At 39.6% G+C, this 22,180-nt stretch overlaps 1 pseudogene; it reads right to left on the bottom strand.

Annotated features, from left to right (window-relative positions):
- Positions 1-12,168: 12,168 nt before the first annotated feature.
- Positions 12,169-21,391, bottom strand: LOC127184818 (RNA-binding protein EWS-like; annotated as a pseudogene).
- Positions 21,392-22,180: the final 789 nt, after the last annotated feature.

Raw genomic sequence — 22,180 nt, 5'->3', positions numbered from 1 at the left:
CCTTCATAAGATCACTCTGTAGGCAGACAAGGCTTTGGGGTATTTTTTTAAATTAGTGATTGATTGTATAGGGCCAATAACATTGTGTATGCTAATACCCCTGACCTGGAGGTTCTGAGTTCTATAAAAATGTAGACTGAGAGTTATCAAGAGCAATCCAGTAAGCATCACTGCTCCATGGCTTCTGAAATAGCTTTTGCCTCCAGGTTCCTCCTCTGTTAGAGTTCTTGTTTTTGATTCCCTCTGGGGACTGTAACTCAAGATATGTGAGTCAAATAAACCATTTTCTACCCCACTTGCTTTTGACCATGGTGTTTCATCACAGCAATATTAGACCTAACTAAGACAGTATTATTTGTTATATAAATCCATCAGCCTACCTCCTTACTTTCCATGTATTCCAAAGAAACTGGGAAACAAAGTGATATATAAAAATAGATATATTTATATTTTGACCAAGCAAATGTGTGAGTTTGTGGTGAAAAGTGCTTAATTTTTTTCTCCACCATGTGTGAGGTCATGTTACAATTTATAGAAGGCCAGAAGACAAAGTTTAGAACATGTCAACTTTAAGTATTTGACAAAGTAACAGGTCCTTTCAGAAGGAGAAAGTAACTGGGACACCTTTTTAATTTATTCTCTAAGACAGTTTTAGGTAGAAAAAGAAACTCTGGAGTCTTAAAGATACTCCATTTGTATATGCATGTGCACATATCTGTGTGTAGGGCATTCACATGTGTGGAAGCCAGAGGTTCATATCAGATATCTTGTTCAGTAGTTCTCCATCTTCTTTTTCACACGGTCTTTTACTGAACTTGAATCTCAAAGATTGACAAAGCTGGCTGATAGGCAAGCCCCATGGATGTCTTTGTCCTCACACCCAAATCCAAGGATTATATCCAAGTGCTGCAATACCTCTCTTGTTATTTGTATACTGGGAACTGAAATCAGGTTCTTATGCTCACATAACAAATATATAATTAAACAATCTTCCTTAAGGACCATGTTTTTTTATAGTATGTTTTTGTGTGAAATGTAAAATTTCCATTTATTCAGGGTCAGTAAGTAATGTATTAACGTTTATTCTATTTAAGATATGGCTGTTTGGATGTTAATTAGTGATGATTATGAGATGGCTTCACATAGTCAATGAAACAGTTCTCAAGTTCTACAACACATTTAGGTCATTCTAAATACTCAAGCTAAAAATGCTACAGAAAAGGAATTGTTTTTATATAGACCAGAGAATTTCTGTTAAATCACCATTACAACTCTTACATTTTTATGAATATTTTGGTCTAAGTGGAACAACCACTGAGAACACAAAAACCAAAATAGCATCTTACTTTAGCTTAGAAATACACTAATATTACATTTGGAGTGTCCTTTTGAAAACAATAAGTTCTTTTTAGATAAATATAAGTCAATTTTCTGGATTTTGTCATACATACATACATACTGCAATGGTTTATTGCTAAAAGAATTCTGTATTAGAATATTGTTCCAATATAATGATGTTGAGAAATGAGTCCTAGTGAGAAGTCATTATTTCCTCACGCTCTATCTTTTTTATCCTCCATGCAATCTCTACATGTTATATATGCTCCAAATGTGCTGCCATTCAATATGATGAGACACAGCTAGGGGTAATTGTTACTAGAGCCAATACCATAAAGCTTGGAATTTCAAATATATTGGCAAAATAAACTACTTAATTTATATAAAGTATCCAGTCACAGAAGTGTCACTGAAGACAAACACAGAAAAAAAAAGTAAGTGTGAATATATTACTATAATTTATGACCTCTTCACTGGACAAAAATTTTGAAATTTATTAAGAGGAAGAGGTTCGTAGAGTTTGAAGGCACAGGTTATAAAAGCATAGAGTTATAAGAAGAAAAAGTGAGGGTTGAGAAGATCAAGAGATTGAAGAACAATTTTCAGACAATAATGACACTCTTTTTGAAAATTGGAATCAAAACCACTCATTTTACCGGTGTAAATAATTTTAGTGAATTAATTTTTTCCAGAGACCTTTATATCAGAGGCTAGGTTTAAGATCAATGTACTAGTTTATTTAATGGAATAAATTTCTAAACCATAAAAAATATAAACCACTGAATGTTACTATCAGCAAGTTTTAGTCAAAATTTCAATGAGAATATGGAAAACAAAAGAACATAACAAACTCTTAAGAAAATTTACACCCTGATAAAATCTGTGTCTGGCAAGAAAGGATCCCCAGCGTCATGGTCTATGAATAAAAGATAAATTGCTTAGAAGATTACCATAGCTTATCCTCATAAATATAGCCAGGAAAATGCCTGAAAGACAACTCAGAAACCATTGAGGCTGACATTTCCATTACAAGACCAACTGCTTTCCAACACACAGTTGTCTCTATACACCAATCTCTGAGCATTCTCCATGAACTCTATCACTGGGACTACCTCTGGATCACTGCCTCCTGCTATTCTGTACCTGTTTCAGGCATTATTGAAGCCAATTCTTGTGTGGATGCTTATGGTGGTAGATACTGTTATATATGTTATATATGTTTGAGAGATATGCAGAATATTAGTTATGGAGTTACAATATGTTCTCCAGTAACAAAAACCACATGGCAGCGTATGCCAAAATTTAACTCACCAGAGTCTTATCTTGATGAACAACTATTGCATTCTTAAAAGTAGAGATGCAGAGTGACCAAGGAAAGGTAAGCCTATCAGCAACATCTGCAGTCTTTCCCATATAGCATCTGCATATGACCAACAAAACCATAGATGGAGAATTAATTGCCTGAGGATTTTGGGGGCAGTATATGAAAGTAGTAAGACTTGCATGCTTAAGGGATTAGTTGAGGAAGAAAAGCTGAATGCAAGCACAATATATAATGCAAAGCTTTCAAAGAACTAATAAAAATTAGAAAAATTAACACCTTGCATCAGTGAGATAGTTCAGAAGGTAAGAGTATTTGCCACCAAGCTTTGTGATCTTAGTTTGATGCCCAGGACACATAGGGTGGAAGGTGAGAAACTAACTTGCATAAATTGTTCTATACCACAGAGCATGTGCATTGTAAGATATGTATGCTCCCTACAGATGAATACACAAATATAATTTTTAAAAAGATTTATTTATATTTTTGTGTTTATATGGGTGTTTTACCTGCAAGTATGTCTGTGTACCATGTGTGTGCAATGCCTGTGTAAAGGAGCTTTAGATGGACTGGAACTAGACTTAAATATGATTGTTAGCTGCAATGTAGGTGCTGAGAAATGAATCAAGGTCCTGGTTAAGAGCATCCAGTGCTCTTAACCACTAAGCCATCTCTCCAACCCCTTTGAGTGTAATTTTTAAAAATAATAAAAATAAAAGAATTAGGGTTTTGGTTTGTACATATTACTACTTTGTAGTGTCTTATTTCTCCTTTTGGCCTATTTATTATATATTTGTTGTACAGTTATTCTTCAGAAGTATTTTATTGATTTCAGAACTATGTGGATTCTTTTTTTTTTTTTTTATTTTTTTTTTTTTTTATTAATTTATTCTTGTTACATCTCAATGTTTATCCCATCCCTTGTATCCTCCCATTCCTCCCCCCCACCCCCATTTTCCCATTATTCCCCTCCCCTATGACTGTTCCTGAGGGGGATTACGTCCCCCTATATATTCTCATAGGGTATCAAGTCTCTTCTTGGCTACTTGCTGTCCTTCCTCTGAGTGCCACCAGGTCTCCCCCTCAAGGGGACATGGTCAAATGTGAGGCACCAGAGTATGTGAGAAAGTCGTATCACACTCTCCACTCAACTGTGGAGAATATTCTGACCATTGGCTAGATCTGGGAAGGGGTTTAAAGTTTACCTCCTGTATTGTCCTTGGCTGGTGCCTTAGTTTGAGCGGGACCCCTGGGACCAAATCTGCCTATCATATTGTTCTACTTGTAGATTTCTAGGACCCTCTGGATCCTTTTATTTTGCTGTTCTCCCATGCGTCTCTCATTTAGAGTCCCAATAGGATGCCTTCCCCTCTGTCCCAGTTTCCTGGTAAGTGAAGGCTTTCGTGGGACATGCCCCTTGGGCTAGTATGCAGATATAAGTGAGTATATACCATTTGATTCTTTCTGCTTCTGGGTTAAATCACTCATTATGATCATTTCTAGCTCAATCCATTTATCCACAAATTTCGGGAATTCCTTGTTTTTAATAGTTGAGTAGTATTCCATAGTATATATGTACCACAGTTTCTTTATCCACTCTTCTACTGAGGGACACTTAGGCTGTTTCCATGTTCTGGCTATTATGAATAAGGCTGCTATGAACATGGTTGAGCAAATTTTCTTGTTGTGTGCTGGAGCATCTTCTGGGTATATTCCAAGGAGTGGAATAGCTGGGTCTTGAGGAAGCCCTATTCCCATTTTTCTGAGATAGCACCAGATAGATTTCCAAAGTGGCTGTACTAGTTTGCATTCCCACCAGCAATGAAGGAGTGTTCCTCTCTCCTCACATCCTCGCCAGCATGTGGTGTCACTTGAATTTTTGATCTTAGCCATTCTGATGGGTGTAAGATGGAATCTCAGAGTTGTTTTGATTTGCATTTCCCTGATGACTAAGGAGGTTGAGCATTTCTTTAAGTGTTTCTCAGCCATTTGATACTCCTCTGTTGAGAATTCTCTGTTTAGTTCCAAGCCCCATTTCTACTGTACTATAAAGCAATAGTACTTAAAACAGCATGGTACTGGCACAGCAACAGGCTGGTTGATCAGTGGAATCGAATCGAAGACCCAGATATGAATCCACACACATATGGTCACTTGATTTTTGACAAAGAAGCCAAATCCATTCAATGGAAAAAGGATAGCATCTTCAACAAATGGTGCTGGTCTAACTGGAGGTCTATGTGTAAAAAAATGAAACTGGACCCATATTTGTCACCTTGCACAAAACTCAAATCCAAGTGGATTAAAGACCTCAACATAAAACCAGAGACACTAACTCACTTAGAAGAAAAAGTGGGAAAGAGCCTGGAACATATTGGCACAGGAGACAACTTCCTGAACAGAACACAAACGGCCCAGGCCTTAATGTCAACCATTAATAAATGGGACCTCATGAGGCTGAGAAGCTTCTGTAAGGCAGGAGACACTGTCAAGAGAACAAAGCGACAGCCTACAGACTGGGAAAAAATCTTCACCAACCCTACATCTGACAAAGGTCTAATATCCAAAATATATAAAGAACTCAAGAAATTAAACACCACTATGTGGATTCTTAAGTGAGAAATTAAACTTAAACTTTTGAGAAATTCTAGAGCATATTCATACTTTGTGTCTCTTGGGGTTATAACCAATGCACATTACATTTTAAGGAGATCATGAACATTGCTGGTAAGACTTTAGATGGTATGGTTAGGATGTGGTTTATATTTTAGAAAACCAGCTCTAATGTGCTAATGTTCAGAAGTGATGGGACCTTTAAGAGATTAAACCTCAGGGATGCGTCATTACTGGGCTATTCCTTTTTCTTCACTTCATGTCTTGCCATGGGATTTCTACCTCAAATGATCTATATTTGTAGTGATATTGACCATGACTTGATTCAGCCACAGGTGTCCTCATCAAATATACTCCCAGGTTTGAAGTCATATTTTCTAAAACTTCATTTATTTATAGTGTTCAACAATAAGTATTTCACTAAAGTAACAAAAGGGACTAATACGTAGACACATATGGTTCATGTGTTTGAATTTATCATCCTCACTAGGGGCTGTTTGGAAAGGATTACGAAATATATCCTTGTAGTAATTATGGGACTAGAGAGCAGGTAGACTTTGAGGTTTTCAAAGCCTCACACCAATCCCTGTGTATGCATTTTCTTTGTGGTTTAGTTATGAGGCTTGAGCTCTCAGCTATTGCTCCAACCAATATGCCTCCTGATTTCAGACATGCTTGTCCACAATAAAGGACCCTTGTCATTCTAGAACTGTATCCTGGATAGTTTTATGTCAACTTGATACAAGGTACAGTTATCTGAAAGGAGGAAACATCAATTGAGAAAATGCCTCCATAATATCCAACTGTGGGGATATTCTTAATTCATGATTAATGGTAAGGGCCCTGTGGTCCTCCCTTCCCCCAGGGGTCATTGGTCACTGACCCACAAGGACATAGGGAACAGAGGTGACAAATGGGGTTTGGACAGCCCAATAGATCAGACTTTCTGGATCAGCTTCAGAAATACATCCTATTTATTTTTTCAGGAGTGAAGTATAAAAAGTTTTTTAAAGTTACAGGCAGTAAGTACTGATTGGTCATGACACAGTACCTAATTATCACGGGGGCAGGAAAGACTGGTCAGAACATAGTACCTAATTATCATATAGGTAGGCAAAGGAGAGGGACTCCTGCATTGGGTCAGAGGGCTCTTGTGCATGCTCATACTCCTAATACAGTCAAGCATCTGTGCCTAGAGACACTCTTCAGATAAGGTCAGGAAGAGAAAAGGAATTCTTGCTGAGAAAGGGAGTCCTCTATTTTGTACCTAGCACAGAGAGCTATTTGGACATGGTAGATTTTGACCTTAATAGCAGGGTCTTCCAACAGGGCCCAGCTCCTTGTGTGTGATGCCATCCCTAAGCTGATGGTCCTGAGTTCGATAGGAAAGCAGGTTGATTAAGCCATGCTGAGAAAGCCTGTAAGAAGCACTTCTCCATGGCCTTTGCATCAGTTTCTGGTCCTCCAGGCCCCTCTCCTGATTAAGTTCCTATCCTGACTTTCTTCAGTGATAAACTACAATGTGGAAGTGTAAGCCAAATAAATCATTCCTACCCAATTTGCTTTTGGTCATGGTGTTCACCCCAGCAACAAAATCCCTAACTAAAAAATAAAAACCTGTAGCCTTAATTAAATTCTTTCTTTTATCACAGTGATACCAAAATAACTAAGACAACATTCTCACTTATATATTATAATTATGTACATAATTCAAAACATAATTTTATATACAACAAATAACTGCAGTATTACTTATTAGTTCAAGAAAGGATGATTAAAACAGTAAATTCACCCGTCTTTCTGGTATGGAAAGAAGGTTTTTGCTCTTTAGTTCCTATGTAGACATTTGACAACCAGGAAAGAACTTGCACCAAAAGGCAGATGTTCTAGAACATGTATTTTGAAATTCTAAGACTATATAACTGAAACAGCTTCCATATTAAAATTTAACTTTGTAATTATTATATTAAAAAATATAAATTCTGATATACTACTTTCTCTTAAAATCTCAGTATTTATTTAAAGGCAAATATGTAATAACATATTATTGAAGTAATCTAGCAACAAAAATGATTAGATACTTTCTAATTTAAGTGATGATGGTTAATATTATTCTCTTAACTCATTAGATTCTCTAATTTGGGGTGGAGTGAGGAGTGAGGAAAGCAGTTAAGGTCAAAAGAGTAGGTTGTTTATTTTGAAGCTTAAAACCATTTAACAGTAGCCTTAATTTAGAGGTATATGAAACAAAGAGAATAGATAAAATCCTTTTAAATATATAAAGCAGACTAGCTACTTTAGTGGATCAATCATTTTAAAATTTGGCACATACCAAAATCATATCGAAATCCGTAAAGCTCAAATATAACTTTTTATCAGTCTGCAGAGACAGTAATAAGCCTTTGGTTAAAAATTATTTTTCACTGATATAATTAAAGGAAATAATCTTTGAAAATGGAAAGGTCTCACTACAGAACAAAGATAAAAATTTATTTCTTGTCTAGATGTACCATAACATTTGTAATTTCAATATCCAGGGCAAAATTCAAGCAGATTTACCTACAAGTATTCAGGTTTCTAAGCTATAGTACAAGCCTATGATCAGAGCAGTGTTGAAAAGGCTTATCTACATGGCCTCTGCAGGAAGATGAATGTATATGAATATGAAGTTCACAATATTTGCTATGCCATGAGTATTAAAATTCCTTGTTTCTGAAACTATAGTCTATCTCCCATAATATTTCTTGAGATTGTAGAAGTTACTTAATCACTTAAAGTACAGTATGTTCTCTCTCTCAGGCCTAACCCATCTCTGCCCATAACTGATCCCTAGAATTCAGTGGAGTGCATCTCTGGGATAGAGGGGGCTCTAGGAAGTCTATGGGTGTGACCTTAGCCAAGACTTCTAGCAGTGGGTGATATGGAGCCTTAGCCTGCCACCTCCATAGCCATGTGGGATTTCCAATGGAGGGAAGGAGATACCAACCTACCCATAAAACCTTCAACCCTAGATTTGTCTTACCTACATGAAATGTAGTGATTGAGATATAGCAGAGATTGAGGAAGCAAACCAATGACTGGTCCAACTTGAGAACCACCCCATGGGAGAGAGTCAACCTCTTTCATTATTAATGGCACTCTGCTATGCTTACAGACAGGAGGGCTAGCATAATTGTCCTCTGACAGGCTTCATCCATCAGCTGATGGAAACAGATGCAGAGATCCACAGTCAAAGAACAGGCAGAGTTCAGAGAGTTTTGTGGAAGAGTGGGAGGAAGGATACAGGGAGTCACAGGGGTCAAAAATACCACAACACCTACAGAATAAAGTGACCTGGGCCCATAGGGTTACACAAAGACTGAACCACCAAACTAAAAGCATTTGTGTACTGGAATTAAGTCCCCTATACATATACAGCAAATATCCACCTTGTCAATGCTGTCTCTGATTCTGTTGCCTGAATCTGAATCATTTTCCCCTAGCCAGACTGCTTTGTGAAGCCTCAGTGAGAGAGGATGTGCTTAGTCCTACTTCAAATTGAAGCACCAATGTGGATGGGTAACTTGGGGGTGTCTCTTTGAGAAGAAGGAGGAGGAATGGGGGTAGCAGAGCATGAGGGTGGGACTGGGGAAAGAGGAGGTGGGGGATGGGATCAGGTTGTATGATGATTAAATAAGTAAAAATATATTTACCTGCAAAATGAAAGTGAACTATGTTTTCAGACATTATATTCATTCTATTTATTAAGTCATGTTATTATAATTTTAAGAGATGTTAGTTACTGAAATGATTTGGACACATAGTAATATTTCTAATATAAATATATGGTGAACTGATCTAGTCTCTTTTTTTTCTGTCCTTCTATCACCTTATTTTCCTATCCCCACCCTCCTTGCCTCTTCTTCCCTATTCTCCTTTATACCTCTGATAGGGAATGCCCTCTTCCCCCTCTGTCTGGCCACAGCCTATCAGGTTTAATCAGGATAGCCTACAACCCCTTCCTCTGTTTGCAAAGTTTTGTTTACCTCCTGGATATCATGAGCTTCCCACTATCTCTAGGAGCAAGTGTTTCAATTAGGAAGGAAATTACAACTGTGTGTATGTGTGTGTGTGTATGTGTGTGTGCCGGCGCATGTGTGAAAACATGTTTGCATGTACACATATGCATTTTCTGTGTATGTGATGCTAAACACATGGAAGCCAAAGGCCATTTTTCTATCATGTTAGTTCCAAGAATTTAGAAATGAGGCTTGACATCAAGGATCTTTATTCCCTGTACCATTTGATCAGCTCTATACTTTTACTCAACATGAGTGTTCATGTATCTATTCTATGCTTATTTCATTGTGTTTAAAGACATACTCAGGAGTAGTCAAGTTTTGATCTTCTGAACATGAATATCCAGTTTCCTCAACCCCGTGTGTCAAAGAGGTTGTCCTTGCTTCTCTAATGCATGTTTTTGGCACCTTTTTATTGTTGATTCATGATGATACTTGTGTCTTTTTAAATGTGCTCCATATTTTCACATATAAATTCATTAACCTTTATTTTATTTTTGATGTTATTATATAATTATATCATTTTCCATTTCTTCTTTATCCCTCCAATCTTTTATAACCCTTTCACACATACTCTCTTTCACATATCTACAAACTATTTCACCCAAACACAAAAGCATATACTTCTCAGCACCTTACACAAACTTCTCCAAAACTTAACAAAATATGAAGCTACAAGTGTCAAAAGATAAAAACAATATTCTTTAGAATAGTTAAACTCTGTTTCAATTTTAGCTTCTTGATTATTGGTGATGAAGATTACATTGTCAAGTTTCTTGACTATATAGTTTTCTATTTTTCTTTCTTTTTAAAATTGTTTTATTTTTGTACATATACATTATATTATTACACATATATACAATAGATTACCTATGGCAGGAAGAACCATGACACAATGAGGAATTATATAAATTTATTTTTTATAAACATATGGAATTAAAAAAAATCACAACCATGAACATTATTATAATCAGAGGCCCTTTTGGTTCTCCACAGTGATACTGAGCATGCTCACAAGGGGTTCCCATTGTGAAGTCTTTTTTTTTCCCTGCAACTTGTTTATTTAATTAATTTATTCAGATTACAACTCAATTGTTATCCCATCAGTTGTATCATACCATTCCTATCTCTCTTCCACTTTCACCCTATTCCCCTCCTCTAGGTCTAAGACTGAGGGGGACCGCCTCCCTCACTATATGGTCACAAGCTATCAAGTCCCATTGTTAAGTCTTAAACATCTTTAAAAGGGAAAAAAAACAAAAAATCAACATACTATCATTTAACTTGTTTTAATGTTTCTTCACAAATGGTGAAAACACTAAAGAATAGACAAGGAATAATCATATTGTTGTGGCCAACATTATAAATATGGAATTATATATTTAAAACGTTTTCTGGTTTAAAAATTAAATCTGGACATGCTTACCCTGTCTTGCAGAGTTTGGTCGTCGACTCTGCTGCATCCAAGTTTGCCCGTTTTTTAGGCAGAATTCTGTCTGTGGTAGAAACGAGGACACTTTGCCCAATGGCTTATTTGCCACATTTGAAGCCATCTCCACAAAGAGGTTCTTTAATGCTCATCATCTTCTTTGAGGTAGGCTGGGTATTGCCAGGATTTAACCTTTCTCATTGTCAATGAATCTTTAAAGTAATAAAAACATTTACAAATTCCATATTCAGCATGTCTCTGGGATTTTTGAAGACCATATCTTTCTAAAAAGTCATATCTATCTGCTGTACCTAAGATGTATATTCTTGTGGTAAAAGTAGACAAGCAATTGACAGAACCATGACTTAATTACTAACATGTAATTTGTATAATTTATTTCTCCTAAACAGCTTTCTATAGCACTTTCAAAGCATGGAAGCAAACCTTGTATTATAGTTGAATTATACAGGTACAATAACTCATATTAGAATATATATAATGTGTGAAGAATAATCTTACATTTGAATTCTATACCACTGTATCTAGAACTTATTTTGCATCTATATACAAAATTTTTTACCAGTAAATTAAAAATATCTTGTGAGTGACAATAGAGGCATTAAATTGAGTAGTAGATTCACTAATCTACTTTTTGTTCTATCTTCCCTATATATTTCTATATTCTCCCTTCATTCTTTTCAATCTCTTTCTCCAAACAAGATGTCAATGTCCAGTAGGCAGCGAGGAATGCATCCTGTTAGGTCTGATCCAATGTCAGTGTCTGGTTCTTTTGTTCTGAACGCACATAATATCTCACAAGCATTATACAGCTCTAATAGTTCCTGCCTCACAAAAATGTACATCAGATATATTGGACCAGAAGGTTGAAGAAGATGTTCTAATGTTATAGAGAGTTTTAGGTGACCACTCAGGTAGCAAACTGTCTCTGTCATCTTCTCATTTGGAAAGCTACTAACCTGCACTTCTGGCATACTTAGGTAATCAAGTTTATTCCTTCTCAAGTCTCTGATGGAGTTGAAGACCAGCTAGCTTAGTTTTACAATGAAGCTTTGTTGTTTAGGGATTAAGATGTTTTTAGGTCTAGATAGATATTTTAAGTTGATAATGACAAAATGTTATGGAGATTGATTTACATTCAGAATTTTAGATGCACCAATATGAGAGAGATGTTTTCTTCAAGGCTGTCAAATACAAATAGCCAAAACACTAAGAATGCAACATTTATATAATTGCTGATTGTGTCATGGTTCTTCTTGCTATAGGTAATCTATTGTATATATGTGTAATAATATAAATGTATATGTAAAAATAAAATGAAATAATAAAATTAAATTTAAAAAAATAAAAGAAAAAAATAAATTTGGTGGTCAATACAGCTTTGCAGGTCTCTAGTAAGGCCGGTATCTGCTTTCTTGACGGTGCTCCTCTTTATCCATTTTTCCATGTCTGCCTCTTCTTCCTCTCATCTCTTCCATCAAAGGTCAGGAGGTCCTCCCCCAGGACCAGTTTGTCTTCCTCCACCAAAGCCACCTAGGTCCATGCCATGGCCACCTTGGAAGCCAACTCTGTCTCCACCTCTGCCACCTGTGAATATTCCTCTAGGACTGTCACTGTCCATAAGTCCACCTCTTGCTACTAGAATGCCACCAGGGCTGCCTAGGCCTCAATCACCACCCGGAGGTGGGAATGGTGGTGGGAGGAAGTCTTAGGGCTTAGGCCTTACACTGGTTTCATTCTGTTCTCTGGGTGAAGTTCTGGTTTGCAAAGCCCGGCTTGGAACACTGCCAGTCTCCAGCTCAGTGTTGGACAGTTACTCCCCGAGAGGGATGCCCTCTTGAACCCCAGGGCCCTCTTGGGGGAAACCTCCTCTGTCTCCTCCACAGCCTTCCATGCCACCCATGGCCACCAGGACATCCGGGAAGGGGTGGTGGTATCCCTCTGCCTTCATGAGGTGGCATGCTACCCCACATGCTGTTCTTTGGAGGCTTCTTTCGGGCAAGAGAAACTTTAAGTTTGCTTCCTTCAAAATCTTTCCTATCACATCATTCCACGGCAGCCTTGGCAGTTGGCAGAACTTCGTAGAACACTGTGGCATCACCTTTAGGTTTTCCTGTCTCCTTATCCAGGTAGATATGAACCATGGGTTGCCCAGTTCTCTTGTTCATCTTGACAACATCACAGTGCTTTAAGAAGTCTGCCTGGACGGCGATCCAAGATGGCGGCGAGCAGTGTGGACCACGTTTGGAGGCTCCAGTGAACAATTCAGGGAATTGCACAGATTTCTGAGCCAGGAACACCGAGGTCCGAACATCACGGCAGCGGGAGTGCTCCACGGTTCGGAGGGACCAGGGTGCGGAGGACCTGCGTGCCCCTGCACACGGGAGGAGCGTGGTTTTTCTCTGATCGGAGCGGCAGCGGTAGAGGCGGCAGCACCAGCGGCACCAGCAGCGGCGGCTGAGGTTTGCAGCTCATAGCCTTCCGGTGGAGGCGATTGGTGTGGTGGCTGGTGGGAATTGCTGCGGGAGAGGGGACTCGGGGCAGGATTTGGGTCGCGTGGAGCCTTTGGACCCAGATTGGACTCAGCGGACAGTTCGGCCCCAGAGTCCCGGGTATTGGCCCGGCCCAGCAAACAATTCCGCCTGAGGCACTAACTCAGCGTGGCCATAGCTCCCCTGCTGTGGCGCAGGCTTAGTTGAGCTCGCTGCTCCACACTAGGCACTACCTCAGCTCAGCGGCAGCTCCCCTGCGGTGACACAGTCTGGGCGGAGCACTTGGTTTCACCACAGGCGCTAACTCAGAGCAGCCGCAGTTCTCCTGCTGTGGCGCAGGCTTGGTGACGTGCTCGGTTCCATCCTAGGCACCACCTCAGCTCAGCGGCAGCTCCCCTGCGGGGACACAGTCCGGGCGGAGCACTTGTTCCACCACTGGCGCTAACTCAGAGCAGCCGCAGTTCTCCTGCTGTGGCGCAGGCTTGGTGACGAGCCCGGTTCCATCCTAGGCACCACCTCAGCTCAGCGGCAGCTCCCCTGCGGGGACACAGTGCGGGCGGAGCACTTGTTCCACCACTGGCGCTAACTCAGAGCAGCCGCAGTTCTCCTGCTGTGGCGCAGGCTTGGTGACGTGCTCGGTTCCATCCTAGGCACCACCTCAGCTCAGCGGCAGCTCCCCTGCGGGGACACAGTGCGGGCGGAGCACTTGTTCCACCACTGGCGCTAACTCAGAGCAGCCGCAGTTCTCCTGCTGTGGCACAGGCCGGACAGAGCTCTCGGTTCCACCAGCTCTAAGACTCTGGTTGGACACAGTGTACAGTTTGAATCCAGAATTCCTGGCTGAGATTGGTGGTCAGTTCGGGCCCTGAGTCAATAACTGACCACAGCACGCACTTTGGGCCAAAAGGCCCTAGTGGAGCTTGGTGCGTAGTCCCAGCCCAAAAATTCTGGCTGGACCCTGTGTGCATTTTGGGCCCAAAATCCCTAGCTGAGCTTGGCAGACGGTTCTGGCCCTGAGAACCTAGCTGAGTTCTGCCCGTGGTTCGGTCCCAGTGCTCCTGGCTGGACTTGGCAGGGAACACAGAAGGCTGTGGATACCTTGGCCTGACTCAACGCTCATTCAGAGACCCAGAACAATTGCAGGATCCACAGCAGAGAGGGACTGAGGATCACTGGCTGTGAGAGACCAGAACAACAGGGCTAACCTCCTAACATCCACACCAGTGAAGCTTTGAGCTCGCAGCCTAGGGAAATCGTAAGAAAACAAGTGAATCTATCATCAGACACCCTCTATTCAACTCTGGAAACTACCCAACAAAAACAAAGACGGCAAGATGTCTAAAGGACAACGAAAAAGCATACGCAAAAAACCCCAAAACAACATGGCGTCTCCAGTTTCCAGCTATCCCAAAGAAAACCACCCAGAGAACTCAAATACAACGGAAATACAAGAAAATGACCTCAAATCCTTAGTAATGAGGATGATAATGGAGGAAACAAATAAAATTCGTAATCAAATGCAGGAAGACGCAGACAAACAGGTGAGAGACATAAAAGAAGCACATAGAGTGGAACTGGAAAAATTGCAGGAAAATGCAAACAACCAGATGAAAGAAATAACTAAAACGGTTCAAGCTCTGAAGACCTATAAAGAGGCAATGGAAGAAACTCAGGAATATACAAAAAATCAGATGAAAGAAATCAAAAAATCAGTTCAAGATCTGAAAATGAAAATGGATTCAATGATAAACACACAGACAGAAGAAAAACGAGAACGTGAGACCTCAGAGAAGAAGGCGAGCAACACAGAGGTGAGCTTTTCTAACAGAATCCAAGAGATGGAAGAACGAATCTCAGGGCTAGAAGATACAATCACAGATATTGAATCAACCATTAAAGAAAATGCCAAATCTGGAAAACTCCTGACACAAAACATCCAAGAAATTAAGGACACCATGAAAAGAAGAAATTTGCGGATAATAGGCATTGAAGAAAGAGAAGACATCAGACTCCAGGGCCCAGAAACTATTCTCAACAAAATCATAGAAGAAAATTTCCCCAATCTAAAGAAAGAGATGCCTATAAACATACAAGAGGCCTACAGAACACCAAATAGAATTGACCAGAAAAGAAAAACTGCCCGCCACATAATAATCAAAACACAAAACATGCAGAACAAAGAAAAAATATTAAAAGCTGCAAGGGAAAAGGGCCAAATAACATTTAATGGTAAACCTATCAGAATTACACCTGACTTCTCAGCAGAGACCATAAAAGCCAGAAGGGCCTGGACAGAGATCCTGCAAACCCTAAGAGAACACAGATGCCAGGCCAGACTACTTTACCCAGCAAAATTATCAATAACCATTGATGGAGAAAACAAAATATTCCATGACAAAAACAAATTCAAACAGTACCTATCCACAAACCCAGCTTTACAGAAGGTACTAGAAGGAAAACTCCATCCCAAAGGGTCAAGCTACAACCAAAACTACCCAGGAAATAGATAACTATCCCATGGCAAAAACACAACTACACAAACGCTCGACTGGAAACAACATCAAAATTAAGACTCTTAACAGTCACTGGTCATTAATATCTCTCAACATCAATGGCCTCAATTCTCCAATAAAAAGACACAGACTAACCGAATGGGTACATAAACAAGACACAACATTCTTCTGCATCCAAGAAACACATCTCACCCATAATGAAAGGCATTACCTCAGGGTAAAAGGTTGGAAAAAAATATTCCAAGCAAATGGTCACAAGAAGCAAGCAGGTGTAGCCATTTTAGTATCGAACAAAATAGACTTTCAACCAAAATTAATCAAAAGGGATGAGGAAGGACACTTCATACTCATCAAAGGTAAAGTCAACCAAGATGACATCACAATTCTGAACATCTATGCTCCCAATACAAGGGCACCCACATATGTAAAAGATCTCCTAAAAAAGCTTAAACCACACATCGATCCCCACACAATAATAGTGGGAGACTTCAACACCCCACTCTCACTGAAGGATAAGTCATTGAAACAGAAACTAAGCCGAGAAATAACATCATTAACCAATGCCATGGGTCAAATGGATCTAACAGATATCTATAGAACCTTTCACCCAAACAAGAAAGAATACACCTTCTTCTCTGCACCCCATGGAACCTTCTCCAAAATTGATCACATCGTAGGTCACAAAGCAAGCCTCAACAGATACAAGAGGATTGAAATAATACCTTGTATCCTATCAGATCACCATGCTCTTAGGCTGCAATTCAACAACAACAGAAATAACAAAAAGCCTACACATTTGTGGAAACTAAACAGCTCTCTGCTAAATGACACCTGGGTCAGGGAAGAAATAAAGAAAGAAATCAAGGAGTTTCTGAAATTCAATGAAAATGAAGAAACAACATACCCAAATTTGTGGGATACATTGAAAGCAGTGCTAAGAGGAAAATTCATAGCACTAAGTGCCTTTAAAAAGAAATTGGAAACATCGCACATAAGCATCTTAACAACACAACTGGAAGCCCTAGAAAAAAAAGAAGCAGAAACACCCAAGAGGAGTAGACGCCTGGAAATTATCAAACTCAGGGCTGAAATTAACAAATTAGAAACTAAGAAAACAGTCCAAAGAATCAACAAAACCAAAAGCTGGTTCTTTGAGAAAATCAACAAGATAGACAGACCATTAGCCAAACTAACTAAAAGGCAGAGAGACAGTATTGAAATGAACAAAATCAGAAATGAAAAGGGAGACATAACAACAGACACTGAAGAAATTCAAAGAATCATAAGATCCTACTTTGAAGGCATATACGCCACAAAATTTGAAAATCTAAGGGAAATGGACGATTTTCTTGATCAAGTTCACTTGCCAAAGTTGAGTGAAGAACAGATAAACAAGTTAAATAGTCCCATTTCCCCTACAGAAATAGAAGCAATCATCGATGGTCTCCCAACCAAAAAAAGCCCAGGGCCAGATGGTTTCAGTGCAGAATTCTACCAGACCTTTAAGGGCGAGCTAATACCGATACTCTTCAAGCTACTCCAAAAGATAGAAATGGATGGAAAATTACCAAATTCATTCTATGAGGCCATAGTCTCATTGATACCTAAAACTCACAAAGACTCAACAAAGAAAGAGAATTTCAGACCAATTTCTCTTATGAACATAGATGCAAAAATACTAAATAAAATACTTGCAAAACGAATACAGGAGCACATCAAAGATATCATTCATCATGACCAAGTAGGCTTCGTTCCAGGCATGCAGGGATGGTTTAATATACGGAAATCCATCAATGTAATCCATCATATAAACAAACTGAAAATAAAAAACCACATGATTATCTCCTTGGATGCAGAGAAAGCATTTGATAAAATTCAACACCCATTCATGTTTAAAGTTTTAGAGAGATCGGGGATACAAGGCACTTTCCTCAACATAATAAAGGCTATATACAGCAAGCCAATAGCCAAAATCAAAGTAAATGGTGAGATACTCAAGGAAATTCCTCTAAAATCGGGAACAAGGCAAGGCTGCCCACTGTCTCCATATCTCTTCAATATAGTACTCGAAGTTCTAGCCAGAGCAATAAGACAACAAAAGGAGATCAAGGGTATCCAAATGGGAAAGGAGGAAGTCAAATTATCCCTCTTTGCGGATGATATGATAGTGTACATAAGTGACCCTCAAAACTCCACCAGAGAACTCCTAAAGCTGATAAACACCTTCAGCAAATTGGCTGGATACAAAATTAACTCAAAAAAGTCTGTAGCCTTCCTATACACAAATGACAAGCTTACAGAGGAAGAAATTAGGAAAACCACACCCTTCACATTAGCCACAAGCAATATAAAATATCTAGGAGTTACCCTAACTAAGCAAGTGAAGGACTTGTATGAAAAAAATTTCAAAACTCTGAAGAAAGAGATTGAAGATGACCTGAGAAGATGGCGTGATCTTCCTTGCTCATGGATCGGGAGAATTAACATAGTAAAAATGGCCATCCTACCAAAAGCAATCTACAGATTCAATGCAATCCCTATCAAAATAACTACACAATTTTTTAAAGACATTGAAAGTTCAATTCTGAACTTCATATGGAAAAACAAAAAAACCCAGAATAGCTAAAACAATCTTGTACAATAAAAGATGCTCCTGAGGAATCTCCATACCTGATCTCAAACTGTACTATAAAGCAATAGTACTTAAAACAGCATGGTACTGGCACAGCAACAGGCTGGTTGATCAGTGGAATCGAATCGAAGACCCAGATATGAATCCACACACATATGGTCACTTGATTTTTGACAAAGAAGCCAAATCCATTCAATGGAAAAAGGATAGCATCTTCAACAAATGGTGCTGGTCTAACTGGAGGTCTATGTGTAAAAAAATGAAACTGGACCCATATTTGTCACCTTGCACAAAACTCAAATCCAAGTGGATTAAAGACCTCAACATAAAACCAGAGACACTAACTCACTTAGAAGAAAAAGTGGGAAAGAGCCTGGAACATATTGGCACAGGAGACAACTTCCTGAACAGAACACCAACGGCCCAGGCCTTAATGTCAACCATTAATAAATGGGACCTCATGAGGCTGAGAAGCTTCTGTAAGGCAGGAGACACTGTCAAGAGAACAAAGCGACAGCCTACAGACTGGGAAAAAATCTTCACCAACCCTACATCTGACAAAGGTCTAATATCCAAAATATATAAAGAACTCAAGAAATTAAACACCACCAAACCGAATAACCCAATTGAGAAATGGGGCTTGGAACTAAACAGAGAATTCTCAACAGAGGAGTATCAAATGGCTGAGAAACACTTAAAGAAATGCTCAACCTCCTTAGTCATCAGGGAAATGCAAATCAAAACAACTCTGAGATTCCATCTTACACCCATCAGAATGGCTAAGATCAAAAATTCAAGCGACACCACATGCTGGCGAGGATGTGGGGAGAGAGGAACACTCCTTCATTGCTGGTGGGAATGCAAACTAGTACAGCCACTTTGGAAATCTATCTGGTGCTATCTCAGAAAAATGGGAATAGGGCTTCCTCAAGACCCAGCTATTCCACTCCTTGGAATATACCCAGAAGATGCTCCAGCACACAACAAGAAAATTTGCTCAACCATGTTCATAGCAGCCTTATTCATAATAGCCAGAACATGGAAACAGCCTAAGTGTCCCTCAGTAGAAGAGTGGATAAAGAAACTGTGGTACATATACACTATGGAATACTACTCAGATATTAAAAACAAGGAATTCCCGAAATTTGTGGATAAATGGATTGAGCTAGAAATGATCATAATGAGTGAGTTAACCCAGAAGCAGAAAGAATCAAATGGTATATACTCACTTATATCTGCATACTAGCCCAAGGGGCATGTCCCACGAAAGCCTTCACTTACCAGGAAACTGGGACAGAGGGGAAGGCATCCTATTGGGACTCTAAATGAGAGACGCATGGGAGAACAGCAAAATAAAAGGATCCAGAGGGTCCTAGAAATCTACAAGTAGAACAATATGATAGGCAGATTTGGTCCCAGGGGTCCCGCTCAAACTAAGGCACCAGCCAAGGACAATACAGGAGGTAAACTTTAAACCCCTTCCCAGATCTAGCCAATGGTCAGAATATTCTCCACAGTTGAGTGGAGAGTGTGATACGACTTTCTCACATACTCTGGTGCCTCACATTTGACCATGTCCCCTTGAGGGGGAGACCTGGTGGCACTCAGAGGAAGGACAGCAAGTAGCCAAGAAGAGACTTGATACCCTATGAGAATATATAGGGGGACGTAATCCCCCTCAGGAACAGTCATAGGGGAGGGGAATAATGGGAAAATGGGGCGGGGGAGGAATGGGAGGATACAAGGGATGGGATAAACATTGAGATGTAACAAGAATAAATTAATAAAAAAAAAAATAAGGGAAAAAAAAAAAAAAAAAAAAGAAGTCTGCCTGATTTCCCAGAGTCACATTGTCATTTAATCCTTGCACATAAATTGCATTGTTGTCAGAGTCTTCATCGGGATATATAAGAGGGCCTAGATCAAGACCTGTTCCTTTATCCATGGGTTCACCAAGCTTATTGAAGCCACTTCACTGTCCAGCACCCATTCCACCACATCCTCCACCAGCCCACCTCTGCTCATGGCTCCTGCCTCTTCGATCAAATCCCCCTCTTCCCCTGCTCTGGTTATCAGGGCCACTCATGCTCCGGTTCTCTCCAGGTCTGAAAAATCCTCCAGACTCCTGCCGATAAACACCCATGCTACTGGGACGGTCCTGTTGGAATGAACTCTGATGCCTGTAGCTGTTGGTCTGTTGTCTATATTGACTTGGAACCTGCCTATAGGATTCAGTCTGACAGGGGTAACTAGTGGGTGACTGCTGTCCATAGCTGCTTTGTTGACCATAGCTACTCTCCTGTCCAAAGCTGCTTGGCTGCCCATAGGTGTTCTGCTGAGAGTAACGGCTCTGATCTTAACTAGTCGGCTGTGAAGAGGAGTAGCTAGTAGGAGGATACGAAGGAGGTGCTGTGATTGGCTGCACTGGGTAGCTCCCGGGTACCCAGGGATAACTGTAGTTACTCTGTGCCATATTCCAGGCTGAGTTGGTTATAAGCCCCTGTGCGAGACTGAAGTTGACTAGTCTCAGAGGGCTTGTCATTATCCTGTGGTCTTGTAGGTGCTGTGACTGTTGGTTGCTGGCTGCTGGTCATAGGCTGGGTAGACAGGCTGGGTCCCATAGGCAGACTGAGCTGCAAATGAGGCCAGGGTTGTGATGACTGTAGCAGTGGTGGTGTCATAAGCACCAGTGACATATCCTTGGACAGGCTGGCGGTATGCCTCGGGGAGGGGGGCAGTTGGATTGCTATAACCAGTGGGAAGCTGTCAGTAAAAAGTCAGATATGCAGTCTGCCCATAGGTGGCAGTGATATGAACCTGGGTATAGCTGACATCAGTAGGCTGTCCATAGGTTCCATAGCTTTGTTGCCCATATACCTGGGTAGTCTGCATATCCTTGAGTTGGCTGGGCAATGTAACCACTGTAACCCTGCTGGGCTGCAGCTTGGCTGTAGGTACTGTAATCCGTGAACACCATTTTCTCTCCTTACTCCTCATTCTCTAAATGTCTGTCACACTCTCACGTTCCACCAAGGCGCCGCACTCTAATTTTCATTTCTTATACAAGATAATTTTTGGTCAAGTTTATTCTATTTATTGAATATTAAAATTTCTATATTCAGAGAGATTTTAGTTATATTTTTGTATATTATGTAATATCATTTCTGATTATTCAGTATATCATTGAGCTATGATAGTGAACTTAAACTTTTACACTCAAATTATTCATCATCTTTATGTATAGATTTTACTGTTTTTCTGTCTTTCATATGAAGCCTTTACTATTAAACTTGTTTAATCATATACTAACTTAATTCCTTCAAAAATTTCTCTATGTTGTACTTTAAAACATATCATTTTGGTGGCACTTGACAACCACATGTCTCCTGCAAATATCTTCCTGTGAAGATTTAACTTCACAAACATTATTCTCCAAACTGTATACTTATTAATATATGCCATCTGCTACTTCCTAACTGTTAGTTAAGATTCTTTGTTTATTTAAAATAAAACATGTGATATTCTTTATGAAATTACATAACATACATAGATCAGAGATAAGGAAATTATTTTCTTTTTCAAAAAGAATTCCAAAATTGACTGAGAATTTGCACTTTCCCCTCAAATGAACATCCTGTAACACATATAAGGAATTTTTGGCTAATATCATTAATAATCTTGCACATATCTAAAACTGATAGTCCCAGTTATTGTGTGTGCATGTTTCCTTAGCAAACCACACTGACTCTTATTTGAGACTAAAATT

Source organism: Acomys russatus, chromosome X (assembly GCF_903995435.1).
Source record: "Acomys russatus chromosome X, mAcoRus1.1, whole genome shotgun sequence".
Lineage (NCBI taxonomy): Eukaryota > Metazoa > Chordata > Mammalia > Rodentia > Muridae > Acomys > Acomys russatus.
Note: the sequence above shows the minus strand (reverse complement) of the source record. Positions and strands in the feature narration are given on the sequence as shown.